This window comes from Pyxicephalus adspersus, chromosome 6 (assembly GCF_032062135.1).
Source record: "Pyxicephalus adspersus chromosome 6, UCB_Pads_2.0, whole genome shotgun sequence".
NCBI lineage: Eukaryota > Metazoa > Chordata > Amphibia > Anura > Pyxicephalidae > Pyxicephalus > Pyxicephalus adspersus.
Genome location: NC_092863.1, coordinates 74,030,094 through 74,045,356, shown reverse-complemented (window position 1 = coordinate 74,045,356; position 15,263 = coordinate 74,030,094). Strand labels below are relative to the sequence as shown.

The 15,263-nt window shown below is 36.6% G+C and overlaps 1 protein-coding gene across 1 annotated transcript in view; it reads right to left on the bottom strand.

Annotated features, from left to right (window-relative positions):
• Positions 1–15,263, bottom strand: part of EDIL3 (EGF like repeats and discoidin domains 3) — a gene marked incomplete in the record, with an annotated part of 336,704 nt that overhangs the window by 227,950 nt on the left and 93,491 nt on the right.

Genomic DNA, 15,263 nt, shown 5'->3' with positions numbered 1-15,263 from the left:
ATCACAGATCAGTGTACATTTTACAGAAGATAGCAAATAGACAGGTACGTTTGTTTTGAAGAAACGACATAGTAATTCCATTCTAAAATAAAGTGTCTGCCTGCTCACAATTGTTTTTTCTTAATAACACTTTAAAGAAGAGACTCAAAAGTTTGGTGCCCAGATATAACTACGACATTGGACCTGGAGAAAGATTTTCGTTTGCCATAATATGGGTATACTTGCCCATTGAGGCTGGTGCTCGTAGGGGCCTGTAGAACACATACTTATCTTCCCTTTATTCCCCTGGTCTGCCCAGGACACTGAGTATTAGGAGAAAAGAACTGGTACATCTAGCCATCACCCAGCATTTTTCCATTGTTACAGTTCATATAATGGCAAAGATGGATTTCTCAGAACCTTTTAAGCTGTAAATAGTTAGGTTTACCCCTTGCTTTGCCCAAACCCAGTTTGGCTGCCAACCCAGATGGCCGCCATCGTTTCTTGAAAATTATATTGTTATATATATATATATATATTGTCTTCTCTGGGCAGGTGGAAACCTTACAAACACTAGGTAATAAAGAATTTGAGAAGTAAGCATAAATAAACCACTATTATTATATTAATCTCCTTCCATTCTTTAAAGACCAGCATGCATTCCTTGGTTTTCAAGCTAAATAGTGTATTGAGATTGCTATAGTACACATTATCTTTAATCATTTTTTATTTTCATTATTGAGTGAACAGAAATATCTGTAACAGTTTCATTAAATGAATACATTAGTAAACATTAAAATTTGTTAAAACTAGCTTGAACCAAGCAGTTGATAAAATGATGTGATTTATGATCATCTCAACAGGTTCCAGCCCTATTTAACAAAAGATAAGGATCTAAATATTTTTGTACTATTTTATTATCACATTTGGGGTTTCTGTGAGACATTTTAACCTCTGCTGTGTTTCGCTTTTATGGTTGACTTGCTTCAGGATAAAAAATAAGAGATATTCTTATCCTGTATAATAGTTCTGCACAGCTTAGACTTTTTCATGTTGTGCTATTTTGGTCTAATGATTTATATACAGATGCACCATGTAAAACAGCTAAGCCGGGAAAAACAGTACAACATAAACACCTGCTAGATTTGTATTTTTAACAAATGAAATATAATACTGCATACCTGGATTTCTGCCCAATTTGACAAACTGTGATTTTAAAATTGCATGTTTAAGAAATCAACATGGGCTTTCTGCCTCTATAAATAACTGGAAGAAAATGGCTTGCCTAAAATGGTGTGAAATAGTTTGAAACCACATGATTGCATTGATTAAAAAGCAATCTCCGTGCTATGATTTTTTGTTGTTTTGCTTTACTTAAAAAGTATTCCTTGAATATGCAGTTTAGGTTGCTTTAAACAAATATACTGTAAATCTACCGTATATGCATAAATTCTACATTGTTTTCATATACCCAATAAATATGGACATTTTAAGGCGATCTGTCTACCACAAACTGATATTTCAGTGTTTAGTAGATGCTGAGAAGTTTAGCCCCCTAAAGACCACTTCAGTATACAGCCCTGTGCACCTGCTGTAACCATTCCATTGGGTTCCAACTTTCCCTGCTAAATTGCTTTAATTAACTTTATGTTATGGTAAATGCAACATGGTAATGGAATATCACCAGGTTGGTGGAATTGTTTAAAACTCTACGATGGGCAAAAACAGGGGCAGGTACTATGCTGGTGAAAGTTGTCATTTGAGTCACTCACAGAGATGAAATTAAACCAGTGTGCAGTGATAACGCACATTACCGCAAAGGCAAGAAGGGCATGTAATGAATCTGGGTGTGCTGCAGTGATACACACAACATGCAGTAATACACTTTTAATTGTTGTTCTGCACAACTGACAATGCTGCACATACATTTTTGGTCAAATGATTGGACTATCCTAACACAACCTACATCAGTATGTATTACGCATTAATGTATGCATCAGGGCTTGTGTGAAATAGATAAAAGTTGCAGGTGAACATTCTCATATTTTACTAACATATTAAAGCATTACAGAAAAAGAGGGGGGAGGGGAACACTAACTATCCCTGATAATTGTTAGGTTGCTAGCCAACTCTGAAATAACAAAATATACACTCATTTTTAAAACTGTTTGCCCCAAATCCTTCTATCTCTGTTAACTCAGCCAGAGGACCTGGTTTAAAGCGGAAGTAAACCCAAAACAAAAACAAAAAAAAAACATCATACTAATCTTCTTCACTCCAGATCAGTATACCTGCTGGGAGTTTTCTTCCATCTGGTTCTGCGTCGTCCTGGTATCCGACTTCGGGCCGGTGCAGAGGGAGCATCAGGCGTGGACATCTTCTCCTCTCTTCTTCTGTGTTCTTCTTCCTACATCACCCGATCTCACACTGCACAGGTGCGAGATCGGGTAACAATCAGCAATTTTTTTTTCACTATTGATTAAAGGACTCCTTCTGCGCATGGCCGAGCAAGGAGCAGCCAAGAGCCTCCCAGGATGCGTGACGTAGGTATCCTGGGAGGCTCTGCTCTCCCATTCATTCTTGATCGCCTAGGCCTTTTTAGGAAAAGGTGTTGCACTTAAAAAATATAAAAAACACTACAAACAAAATCTTTACTTTAAATAAAAGGGTTGTCTACCTTTTTATGTAAAGTAAAAACACAAAAATACATACTAACAGGACAATTCTAAAACAAACAAAGATGACTTTCAGGTAAATTTCACAACAATATTGTGCAATTTGCTCACACACACTATAATAAACCGTTCATGGAGAAAAAAACCACAATCCATAAAAGGCATTTATTTTTATTTTTCCAAATAGTGGGCGGAGACACGTAAATTACTCCCTTAAATTATTATGCATTCAGTTTCACTCTGTGTGAATAAAAAGTATTTTATCCAACTTACATACAGCTGTTTAAAGCTTGTTAGTACATATCACTTCACCACAGCTCACAAGTCCCTAAGTCTTGCTCCATAGAACTGACACAAAATTTTCATATATTTCACTGCTTAATGATAACAAGCTGGGAACAATTAAATGCAAATTGGATTAGTAGTTTAAAATATAAGGGTGCATCTGTGCTATGAATGCACATTTGTCTTCAGAGACCTAGATTGATGTGTATTTATTGACTTTTCTAAAATAAATAAATATCTATTGATTTTTTTTTTGTGATGCCACTTGTGGCAGGGCATCCTCCGCTCTGGCTCTGTAATGCCAAACTAAAGCTTGCCAGGCTTGCCCACACACATGAAAACATGATGATCATAATGATCCATGAACAAGATTACCAATTCAGAATTGTCTTTCAGCATGTTATACTAAATGCAAATAAATCTATACAAGCTTGATGATCAAGCACCTGAACATGTAGTACTCACTGGAACAAGTTTACCAGTAGCCAGGTGGGGGTGGGGTGGTGGAGGGAATGAGTTCCTTCTCTGTTTATTCAGATATCATTTAAATAGGAGTTTGAGCTATTAAGCAGTGTAAGCAAGTATTTAATTTAGGTAAGGAAAGCCTGGAAAAAAAGTTTAATGCCCCCTGAAGCTCTAGGTGCTGGTTAGACCTTAAAATAAATACTTATATCTAAAAAATGTATTATCATAAATATTTGTAATAATATTATTTATATCCCATGCAAAAGTAGCAAACAAATCAAGATGGTCGATGTGAATACCTTAAACTGCTAAATATGGCTAAATAATCTAATATTATCAGCTGGCAATTCTATTTAGACAGGGTAGGATAACCAGGTTGACTTATCTCATGGTTGGTGACTCTTGAGCTAATTGGGCTTGTAGTATTGACAAATGAAGGCATTCAGAATTGGATACAATTGTGGATTTTAGAACACCTGTTGGATTTTTAAAGTGATTATGGTAGAATTATAACAGTTTGTGGTTAGCCCCCCTTCAAAAACCCACAAATGCCTGTTAAGTCTACCAAAAAAGTCTACTTAATGAAGCTTTCTCTCTCCAGAGGTGGCAACAATATAGCTTTATAGCCATTCCTACACTGAAGTTTTCAGATTCCTGTCACTCCCTGGTGGGGAAGCCTGGGGGCTGGAACCTGGTGACCTCCTTGAAGCAAAGTAGTTTGGTGGCCACTATTGTCACTGGCGCATCACTATTTGTGGGGTGCGCTGATGAAGTTCAGGGGTCACTCAGGTAATCCCATGTCACCTGCCAGAGGGAGGCAACCAATACCACATTTACAGACGGTTAATGGCTCAAGGAACCCCTAGAGACCCCTGAAAGAACCCCATGGTTCCACAGATCCCTGGTTGAGAAACACTACTTTAGATTAACAACCAGCACCTGGGGACTCCCAGTTCTTCCCAATGCTTTCTGGGTTAGAGAAATGCATATGTTGCCGAAACCCTCCCAATGTTAGCAGGGGGGCATGTAAAACAGAAAAATAGGTGATCTGGTAGGCACAATGGGGGCAAAAGAATTTTTGTTAATTTTACAAAGCATGTGCATTATATAATAACTGGGTTTGGTAATAGTTTATTCATACAGAAGTCTTTTGTTTTTTGCCTATAACTTGTGATGCTACTAATAACTTTTTTAAACTGAAATGCCTATTTTTTGTGCCTATCTAATTCATTTTTACTTTGTGCCATAACTCTGCTTGCCCTTACTTAAGCATTACTTATCTGGTTATCTCCTATACAATAAGAATGCCAATAAAGCCACTGGCAATCTTTCACAGGGCAAGACAATGGCAACTTGGCAGGGCTAAATCTATACATCCTAAATTCTACTAAATCAAAGATTTAGGACAAATTTCCCACTAATAATCTCAATTTATCTTTGTCTATCAGGATGTAATTTGGCTGACAGGTTCACTTTGTAACACACAATAATTCAGGTCAACTGTTTTGTTATGAAAAGATATAGAAACACATTGATACATTTCATGCTGGGACTTTATATTCCTTGCAGCATATGTAATATGTTAGGAAGTAATGGGCATTTTCATAAAATACATTTTTTCTCCCTGCACAGAATTCATACAGAACATAAAGAATATGATCAGAAGCATGAATGTCATGGAATTGCCTGTAGTATAGGACCTATTTTATAGTCTTTCATGTCTTGATCTATTTCTCAATTACAATGTTCACTTTACTGTTTTATTACTTTTATTCCTTTGAAGCTTAAACAGCAGTACAGTTTTACTTTATTAGCATATTATGCAATATATTCACTGTCATTTGTTCCTAGGTAATAGTTGGTTTCACTTGCTGATTGCCAATTTACAGGGGTGGGCAGCGCCAAGCCCAGGAGAAGCAAACAAAACATCTTGATATACAGAACAAAATGTATTATTGATCTAAAAAACCACTCAGACAAGCTTAAGAATGGAAGAGGAATAAATGAGTGCAAAATAATACAAATATACACATTAACCAGAAGTAAAAAAAAAATAAACATTGGTTATGTACCTCTGTATCATGTAAAATCTTAGCAATGCATATGATATAACATGCATAATCAGAGGTAACCCATAGCACCATACCCATCAGTAATTTTTGCCAATTTTTTGGTGCACACTTTTGGAGCCATTTATTGTGCATGGCACCTCAACAACACAAAAATGCTAGGTGTCCAATATTTAATTCATTGCAGTGTATTAGGCAGTCCATCCCCCCGATATAATTTAGCACGGTTGCTCAGGGGTTGGCATTCCAGCCTTTGCAGCACTGGGTCCCAGGTTCGAATCCCAGCCAGGACACTATCTGCATGGAGTTTGCAGGTTCTCCCCGTGTCTGCGTGGGTTTCCTCTGGGTAATCTGGTTTCCTCCCAACTCCCAAAAGCATGCAGTTAGGTTAATTGGCTTCCCCGTAAATTGACCTTGGACTACATTAATGATATATGATAACGGTGGGGACATTGGATTGTGAGGCCCTTTGAGGGACAGTTAGTGACACGACTATGGACTTTGTACAGCGCTGCATAAAATGATGGCGCTATATAAATATTGTGTAAAAATAATATTATGGAAAGACTCTCAGTAATAACTACATAAGGTAACGTAAAAGACGCAGCACAGTGGCTCAGAGGTTGGGGTTGGATACCCCTTAGCAGCTGTCTCCCATCTCCAATCCTATTGGCTATTAAAATATACAGTACATCTATTTTTTTCATTGACAGAGCACAAATGGGACCCTAACTAAAAATGAAACAAAGACCATTCCTACTGCTGACATTCCCTGTTATGAAGTCAAGCTTGATTTTCAAAGTTATGTACAGCTTAAACTATGTACGAGTATTCACCATCTTTTTTTGTCCTGTTGAGCATGAAAGATAACTTCACAAGTTTCAGGTTTACTAAAATGTCCAGTTGACTTGTGACTTTTACTCCACACCCCTTCACTTGTTCAATTTGGGTATTGGAATCCCACATAATATTTATAATATATAATTGTATCTATCTAAGTTGTGCTATTTTTTATTTTTTTTGTCATCGTTAAACAGACCATCTCCTTCCTTATTTGCAACATATTGAAATACTCCCTGATATCAGCTTTTTAATACTCAAAGCAAAAAACAAAATACTGGGAAAAATGCATCATTTTGATAAGTGCCCCCACATGTCTAACAGCAATTGGTAAAGTTTTTACATTTAGCAAAGTTCTGCAAAGTGGTTGGAGAGGACTCCGGCTTTCTTTGTTTTTGCTAACTTATCTTGTCTTCCCCATTCTTCCATACAAAAGCTGTACATTACACAGATCCTTTGCTCTGTCACACCAGCAGCATTTCCAATATTCTCAGTGAGGTTAGCACCACCAAATGAATGTCTTGCTGTCTAAGTTTTGTGAATTGATTAATGAGCATATGTTGAAGATTTCAAATTGCTGCTCCAAGTGCAACAGAATATAAATGCCACATTTGAAATGTTCCAAAAAACAAACCGGAGCCAATATGCCATTTCGCAGCTGTGTTCCAGCGAAATAAGCCACAAGGCCAGCCACCTGGACAAGTCCATTTCATGCCAGTGGTTTTATCTCCAACCATGCCCACTGAAACAGAGAAATATCAATTACCAGAAAGGACAGCTCACTTTTTTTTCTCTACACCTTAGAAATATTTCAGACCCTGTAACAATAGAGCAACAGCACACACACACCTGTGACATTATCTTAAGTTCTGCCAAATGCTTGCTTGAAATGACAGCATTTTAATTCTAATACAATAGAGTGGCACTAATATCGCAAGCTGGAAAAATTGGCTCTGTTGTTTAATGAAATAGTTTAATTAGATTGAAGTAGGTTTAAAGAGTATTGTGTGTCTGTCTTTGAAATAAGTCACCGTAGTCTATATTACTGGGGAACACTTCCATCTACTTCAGTGTTTAGAATTCCATAAGCATTTTTATGTAACAGCACATTGTTTAAAGTATACCTGTATGTGAACGGACTATTGTCCCTTACAAGGACAAATGTTTAAAAAAACATTGGGTGAACTAATGTTGGTAAAGAAAAAAGATGACTTGGAGAACACATAACCAATTAAAGACCCAAGGGTTTGCTCCACAAAAGGAGTCAGGCAATGGTTCCTGAATGTCAGCCAGTGGGGCCAGAGAAGTAGTTCAAATGGACACCCTAGGAGCATATCTCCAGGACAGGGCTGCTGTGTTAACTGTTTTATGGATGCCTACTGTGGACTTGTGACCAGGCCATTGTGGACTTGACCATCATTGAGAGACCATCTTCAAATAAACCCTGGATATGAAGTCCTGGAACCTTCAATAGAAGCAGTTATGTGAGCTCTCATAAACCATAATTTGTCTAAGAGATGTGTGTGGCTTGTTCCTCAACTTTACAAAATAACAGCAATGGCTTCTCAGCAAAGCAAAACATAAAGATAGAAAGTGTTTTTTCTACAGTACAGAGGACAATGCAAACCTAAAGTGGAACTAAAAGTAAAAACAAAAAATGTAACTTACCTTTACTTCTTCCATACGGTCCCGTTTTGTCCTGGTTTCTGGCCTTGTACTGGTGCAGAGGAAACCCTGGGCATCACCATCTATTTCCTTCTTCTTCTGTCTTTTGGTTATGTCATCCGATCTCGCACTGCGCAGGTGTGAGATTGGGTGGTGTTGCCTTTTGTAGTTGTAAAAATGTTTTAATTAACGGAAAGGCTCATTTGGCACATGCAAAGTCTTCGGGCATGTGCAGAAGGAGCAGCCTGAAGCCTCTTGGGATTTGTGAAGTACATATCGCAGGAGGCTCTGCCCTCCAATCCAGTATTTACTGCAGTGGCGGTAAACACAGGAGGGTAGGGGCTTAGCCTCTTCCAAATTTTCACTTGATATGGAAGGGTTATCTACTCTTCTATATAAGGGATGAATTGGGGTGATAGGTCAACTTTAAAGACCATGTCATACTGGCAACTTTCCCCTCCTTTTAGATTGTAAGCTCTTCTGGGCAGGATCCTCTCCTCCTGTTTCATTGTTTGTATCTGTCCGTCATTTGAAATTCTTATTTAATGTAGTGCTGCGTAATATGTTGGTGCTATATAAATAATGTTTAATGTTAATGCATTCATATAATTAATATTAATAAATTAATTAATAACTGTGTAGCAGCAACTAATCACTGCTACAAATGGCAGTGATTAACAGCAACTCATTCAATATGGTCACTGGGGATTTGTCATTAAGTTGTAATTTTTTCACAAACTACATGTCAAATTTGTGCTACACAATTACATAACGTTGGCTGCAACAAACCTCTGTCCTTCGGCAATTTGTAGCCATAGATTTGAAATCTGATCAATTTTTCTGAAGGTATTTTTTTGTTCTTATTGAGCATATATAACAAAACACCTTGAATTGTATGTTTCACAAATCAAAAGTTGGCAAATATGAAAAGTTTATTGTTAGAGTTTAGATTCAGTTTATAGACAGTTGTCTAGCTTCAAGTATGAAAAAACTATGGATGGGTCGATCAAATGATTTGACTTGAGGTGTAAGAAAGTGCTCTTGAGTTTGTTTTCTTTATAAGTTATCCACAGGAATAGCCATTAGTTCTTTATGCTGACATGCTGCAAAATATTCTAATCTACTTTGTTCCATTACATAACAGTGTTGGATTTTGCTCAAGGTTCCACAGTCTGCAGGGTTTTGTTAATGCATTCTTTCCAGAACTAAAATTAAAGTAAATCCAAATAATTTTCTTCATCTCAGTAACTTTTTGCGGACTTTCTATAGAATTGTGTCTTACGTGAATTTAGTAATAATACTTCTTACACATCTTTAACATACCATACAGCTTTTATTGTCTTTTACTCTAATCCTGGTAAATGTGGAAATCACCTTGTTTTCGATAAAATGGGGAAAGGTGAGAATCACGATTTAGTACGGTGTGTGGCTTTCCCCCCTATCACCAGACAGGAAGTAATAAGATATCTGCATCAAGGAAACAGGCAATAAATAAAGCTAACACACTAGCATTTCTAGCATTCCCCTATTTGGTTTCATTTTTAACTTAGGTCTATGTTGCTATTAGAGAGTTTTTTTTACCACTTCCTGTTTTAGTAAGACAACCTTTTCAGTAGACATCTACAGTAAAAACCCAAGAATGCTCTAATTCTTAGCCCCCTTATATAAACAGGAACAAAAAAAATAAAGTTTGGGGTATAACTAAATTTTAAACATAGAAAAGCTCATGTTGAATGCAATACTAACCTTCCAATCAGTATTCTTTCTGGCAGTTTATTTTCCTGCCACAGCTAATCTTTCAGGTTGAATTATGGTTAGGGTCATTCAGCCCACTTAACCTAAACCTGGCCTGTCATGATCCCGCTCCCTGAGGAATCAAGCAGCCTGGGCTCAGGGTATTTCGGCACTGAAAACGGCTCAGATATCATTTATACGCACTGTTCAGTGCAGCAATAAAGGCTTTCCATTGCCATATCCAAAGGTGAAGAGGATTTGTTTATTGAAAAAAGACATAGGAGTCCTAAATCCTTGAAATATTTTATTTGGTTATAGTATAGGGAGAAGAGGACACTAGATAGGGACACTAACCAGAAAAATATCAGCTCTGCAGTTTTCTATCCTTGTCAACTGATGGGGAACCAGTGACTATCCAAAAAAGGTCACCAAATCTTTGTGTTCACTTATTTTAGACATGATCTCTTTACAATGTTGTATATATTAGTAAGAAAAGTACAATTGTATATTTGTTGCCTGTGTTACACAATATGATTGGTGTTTTTCAAGCAGTGTTCCTCCAGAGGTTGCTAGGGGATTCATGAACAATTACAACTTGTGCCTCTCGGATAAGTTTGAACACCAATAGGCTTTTGGTTGTCTGTAAGGGTGACATTCTTCCCAATAACCATCAATGAAAGAGGCATTATTCCTTCTCACCACCTCAGTAATATATGGGAGCTGTGATTTAAGTAATTATAGCAAGGGTTTCCTAAAACCTGAAAGTTATTTCATGGTAAAAAGGTAGAGAACACAATTAGATTAATATTATTACAGAACTTGATCAAGTAGACAATTAAATATGATAAGGACCTATAAATCTTCAAATTGTATATAAATCTACAAATTGTAAAAATAAATAATATGGAATGAATAAATAAATGCAAATGTTTGTTTATAATCCAATTTAAAAAAGAGCTAAGTATAATAATAAATGCATTATTCAAATTAAAAAAATGAAATAATGAGAAAACTAACAATAACAGGAGCTAAACAGATGAATTACTAATGGTAACAGTTGAATTTTGTTTAATAGACAAAAAAAATTAGTAAAAAAATCTTCATACTGTGGCTATGCTTGGGTATAGCCAAACCACACTGTAAACTACCAGTGGTTACCATGGCGACTGATCCATTCAGACACCTTATGAAACGATGGAAAATGACTTTTCTTTGCAACGAACAATTTATCACAATCGCAGTGAACTCCGGGTTACATAGACTCCTGTTGGTAAAGCTGGGAAGGTTAAGGGCCAAAGAGGTTGTATAAAAGCAATTAGCTATATATTCCGCCATCATCTATCACTACTTAATTATCATATCTTGTCAGATTCCAGCAAAGATGGAAGAAATGGTCTTAACAGTAGTAGGTAACCTTTTATGTTAAAAATAACCATACAATAGGCTATTCCAAACAATTCCAGCAACACAACAAATTGTGTTGAATTAAATAAAACTAAGTGGGAACATTTTTTTCAAGAAAATGAAATAAATATACATAGCAAACAATGTAAAAATATTAGGCTTTACAAAAGGACAGCCAAGAAGAAATTCTAATGCAATAAAAGCTGAGAACATTAAATAATAGAACTTCACATCAATAGAAATGTTAGGCTTTAAAACTTAACAAGTGTAGAGCAGAAAGGGTTACCTTCTAGCCCCCACCTATACATTTATAACCCCTTTACCCCTCAATTTTTTTGCAAAACACACCAACCTTGTTTTGAAATGAAATGGCCATAGCAACCTTTGATTATTCATAACATCATGTAACACAACATCAGTAAATAAATAGCATACATAATAGATTAAATCAGGGTCAAATGCCCATGAAAGCACTTTAAATTACCATCCTTTATCTGTGAAGAGCACTATTTCTAGGCAGGCCTTCTGCCAAGTTTCCGTAGTCACTATTTATATACTCATGTGAGTCATTCCAGACTAAAGCACCCTTACACCATTCCTCAAATGGGATCTCTACGTATTGTAGATTAAACCAAAGCCAAATCTCTTTATGGACCATACAACTCAAACAATGCTGCCAAGTCAAAAAAAATAGAACAGTACTACTAAAATACTATCCAGGTAGGGTGAAACTTCTTCTAATCCTCCTCAGTTCTGACGGAGCTAGACATTTCTAGGCAGCTAAACAACCTCTGAAGTCCCTTCCCTTGTACTGGAGCCCTTCTACCAGACAAGTCGTACTAATCTCCACTCTCCTTTTCCTAGTCTTCTGCTTTCTGTAACCTGCTTCTCACCTGAGTCATTTTGCTTATTCTATCTCCTTTTCTTGCTCTGTTGTTCAAAAAAAACATGCAAATGATTATAATACTTGTAATATATGTATGATAGAACCATACATTTACTTGAAAAAAAAGATCAGAACTCCTAAATCCAACATTTCTAATTTTCATAGATGGTGGAGAGGTAAATAAATGCCATAGTATATATTATGTTTCTCAGTGTGTCTGTTGGTATTATAGTATATCCAGTTTCCGGCCCTGTATGTGCTGGGCCAGATCATTTTTGTTTTTTTACTGTATTGATGGAATCTCTTATCCTGGGTCAGCATGCCCGAAGAAGCAATTCTTTTATCTTTCTATTGTAAACTGCAGGAAGTGAGAGAACACTTGGGAAATACCAAAGGGTGTAAGATTTTAGACAAGGCAGTAACTGTCAGGAAATATAGGAAATCTCTGCTGGGCTTGTCAAGAACTGTAAAAAGCTAGCAGGTATTTCAGCCCTCTAGCCTTCACCTATAACCAAGCTTTCACTTTTGAGTCTACTAAAATTTTAAAATCATTCCATGTTCCAAAACACAAGCAGATGGGCGTTCCCGCCACATAAACTTTGAGTCTAAAAGCATTATCAAACTGTTCTTAGACATTCAACATTTTCACTGTTTAGCTCGGCAATCCCCATTGCCCTGTAAATGTTCTTAAATTGTACTATACATATCACTGCTCTGGATAGTTTATTGCTTTATTTTGACTGTAGAACACTGTAATTCACACTGCACAAGGAACAGTAAAAATAGTCTTAGTCAGAGCTTGCTACTTTAAACCTGATGTACCACACCACCATTATTCTGATCCTATTTAGGAAAATATATACATGAAATTATAGCAGTGATAGGTCTTTTTCTCTGTATCTTGGCAGGCAAAATTACCAGCTGTCAGTAAAGCTGGATCAAACATTTCTAGTAGGGCAGTCCCCTTGACAACAATGTATGCTCTAGCTTTCAAAGCCTGAAGACATAAAATAAAGCTAACATGAAAAAAATCCATCCCAGCTGAGGTAAAAATCTAAGCTGCAGAAGAATATTATACAACATAATATCTATCCTTTAATCAATACTTTTCCGTTCTTTGGAAGGGAGTAACTCCTTCTAAAAAATGTCCAAGTAACACCCCAGGGCATGTTAGCCAAGACTAAAGCCGTCTTTCACAATAAACTCAACCCACTGGATGGTGAAAAGTTATGATTCTTGAACAGTTTTGTGTCATTTACAGCCCACAGAGCTGAACAGCAGGAAAGTTTGTAAAACCCAAATACTACACAGGAATGAGAACACTGGAACACAAAAATGAGCAGACCTTAACCTTGACACTTTTAAAAAAAAACTCTCCATGCATGGTCTGCTGTTTTATTTTGCCCTCTGCTAGGTAAAATAGTATAATAAACTTTAAAAAACACAAAGGGAAAAAAGATAGACAATAAATCTTTATTTCAGCTCCCATATCGCTCACCATCCTGCGGACAAGATTCCAGCCAATAGTGAGTGCGGATAAGATGCTGCAACACAGTGCAAGATTATTTTAGCAATATTTGGTCCACTCACCATTCCCCAGGATCAGGCCATGGAGAATAAAGTCACCTCCACTTAAGTGCCATGGGCAGAAAACAGCACAACTAAATAGTGCAATAGTTTTTTTTTTACATTTATAAAACCCTGCTGGGGAATGCCTGTATGAGATGCAAAAGAGACGTGACTACCTGCATACATGCCTAATGTTCTCTGAAAGTCAACACCAAGAAGTTAATTTAGAAACCGTCTGCATGCCATACAATGGTCTTACCACAATTTCCAAAGGAAAAAGTGCACATCAATAAAGTACACTAATGAACTTAAACTAGAAATGTGCATTGTGCCCCTCTGGCCTTTGCTCATGGGCTTGAAACTGCAGGGTGTCCATAATCCTGTGAAGTATAATGGGGAATGGATAGGGATATTTGCTTTCTGTACAGTACTGCATATATATATATCTAATACAGCATTGCATGGTAACAATGTGTATCATTTACAGAGATATACAATGTGATTTTATCCTTATAAAAAATAATTTAACATATTCTAGCAAAGAGACAGTGACAGTGTAACTATGAAACTAACTATGAATCTGAAACTGTAACTATTCTTCAGAAGGACAAAGCTTCAAAAAGAGATTAGGGCATATTCACTTTTTAACACAAGGTAACAATTGTGCACTTATGAGCAGCAGAATATGATGTGCATTGTGATGGATTTTTATTCACTTTAAGTTGCTCTCCATCATACAAAAAAAACATTCACTATAGTGCAAAACAATACATAGGTGTGTGCACACTGTCAAAAACATAGACTGTGCATTTTTAGTACACAAAGGTGCATTTGGAACCCATTTAAGTAAATGGGCAGACTAAATGCAACACACCCGAAGAACAAGTAAAATGGTATGTTTTACTTATACCAAGTTCCATAATATTATAAGCTCCTAAACCCTTCAGTATATTGTAGGTGCTTCACAAAGGGAAGCCAAAAAAAAAAAAGTCTAGAAAAGGGCAAATGGCTGTTTTGCATCTTTGGAGACAGAGAATTGTTCACAATAGCAGGTTTAGTTCAAAGTGTCATTTGCTTGCAACATCACCCATTCTAAATTATATATCCTTTATCACATTGGAGCTGAATTGTTTAAATGTGTTTCTTGAAGTGCCTACCCAGCATTAAAACCCCTATCAACTAAACAAAAATAGTTGTTGGTACTGCAAGAAATCTTGTAAGCTAACAACTTCCTGTGCTATCTGCCTCTGCTGTACTCATGTCAGTCATATTTTGACCAGCAACCTCTGAGCATTACAGAACACCACCCTTCTCTATAGAGATATAAGAGATGTGAGTGGGGTATTTTGCATTTCTGTCCAATCTCATCCAAAAATACAGAATACCATGTTGTCACTATAGAACAGGCCCAATCACCATATAGAAATAATCTGATGCAAGGATTTGTAAGCGGATACATTAGATTTTTGCATTTAAGGTTTAAACCCAATTATCATAAAAAGTTTACATACTTACAGCATAGGAGGGGGAAGGAATACTCATAACCCACCGACTACAGGGACATTATTATTATTATTAGGAGGGGTCCAGTGAGGGTTTCTTTAGGATAGGGAGAATTATGGCATGTTTAAAAGCTGAGGGGTATTACCATATCTCTGGCAAATCCATACATCTGGTACACTGACCTAGTAT